This window comes from Buceros rhinoceros, unplaced genomic scaffold (assembly GCF_000710305.1).
Source record: "Buceros rhinoceros silvestris isolate BGI_N320 unplaced genomic scaffold, ASM71030v1 scaffold24997, whole genome shotgun sequence".
Lineage (NCBI taxonomy): Eukaryota > Metazoa > Chordata > Aves > Bucerotiformes > Bucerotidae > Buceros > Buceros rhinoceros.
Genome location: NW_010421923.1, coordinates 6937 through 8215, shown reverse-complemented (window position 1 = coordinate 8215; position 1279 = coordinate 6937). Strand labels below are relative to the sequence as shown.

The following is a 1279-nucleotide window of genomic DNA, read 5'->3' as shown; positions in this document are numbered from 1 at the left end:
AATGCCAGTGATGTGAGCCTGCAGCAAGCTCTCATCTCCTCCGCTGGAAGAATTGCAATTATTTTGCCTAAGGCTTTACCCTGAACTGGAGCTGTGGAAGCTGAGAAGAGCCTCTCTGCCCCTTGGTGTGACACAAAGCACTTCAGGCTGGCGATGTGCCCTGCTGTTCTCTTCCTCCTGTTCTGGAAACGATGGAGGTGGCCAGAGCCCGGTGAGACTTCTGAGGGTCTCTGCTGTCTGCTTTTGCCAGAGAAAAGCCCCAGCAAGCGCCGTAGGTCTGACTTTCCCGCAGCTTGAGTGTGGGCGTCTACTGCCAACTTCTGCAGTGACTGCAGAGGGAGGAAGTCCCAGAGCTTTCCCACACACCGTAGGACAGTATTTCATATGCAAGGAATCCTCTGAGGAGCATTAGCTGCTCTTCTGTTGTCAGCTGTCGCCAAGGTTCTGTTTCCAGGGGGTGTGCTCTTCCTTTCCACCTGAATTTCACCTGTAGGAAGGTGTATTTTCTGCAAAAGCTGTAGTATGGATATTTTAGCAAAGCAAGAAGCTAAAATTAGGCTGCTAGGCTGGTTTTAGTTTGTTCCTAAACCTGTGCTGTTTATATATATCCAGTTTATATCGGTGCTGCTAATGAAATTCACGTCTGTTGGTCCTGTCTTTTTTGGCACGTTAACAGGAAGCAACTTGCATTTTATCCTTAGTGAACTTATTAATTGTCTAGTAGTAAAATGTGGTGATGCAGCTGGCTTTGAAGAGCGCGTGTGCCCGAAGGAAGCAGCAGTCAGGGCAGGGAGCCTGCGTGCTCTCAAGGACAGCTCTGGCAAGAAGAAACCCACTGGAGGAAGCTGAACTGCAGAAGGCACAATCATATGTATCCAAGTTCGTTGGGTTTTTTAAAATTATTTTTTAAGTCATGCTGAGTCCAGACAAATAGCCTGTCCCCTTGGCCAGGCTCTGCAGCCTCCCAAAGGCAGCCTCGGACTCGCTTCCAGACTGAGATGTTATCTGCTGGAAAAGGAAGTGAGCTAAAGTGAGAAAAATGCATCATTCTGAAATGAGCAGGCTCTTCCTGTGAGCACTGTCAGATTTTTGTCAGACCTCCTTAACAAGGACAGGAAGCAGCTACTAGTATTTCGCTCTGCTGCTGGTCAAACCAAAAGGGACTCGAGTGCCTTCTGAAACTTTCCTTTATTGCCCAACTGACCGGACTAAAGGGGCTTGGCCACATATCGGTGCGAAAGGCCACTCTTGCCGCTGTTTGCTCTGTCTGAAGCGGCTC

The 1279-nt window shown here is 48.9% G+C and overlaps 1 protein-coding gene across 1 annotated transcript in view; it reads left to right on the top strand.

The window, feature by feature from the left end:
- Window positions 1-1279, top strand: part of IFFO2 (intermediate filament family orphan 2) — an 11304-nt gene that overhangs the window by 5309 nt on the left and 4716 nt on the right. The gene's annotated exons all lie outside the window — the stretch shown is intronic.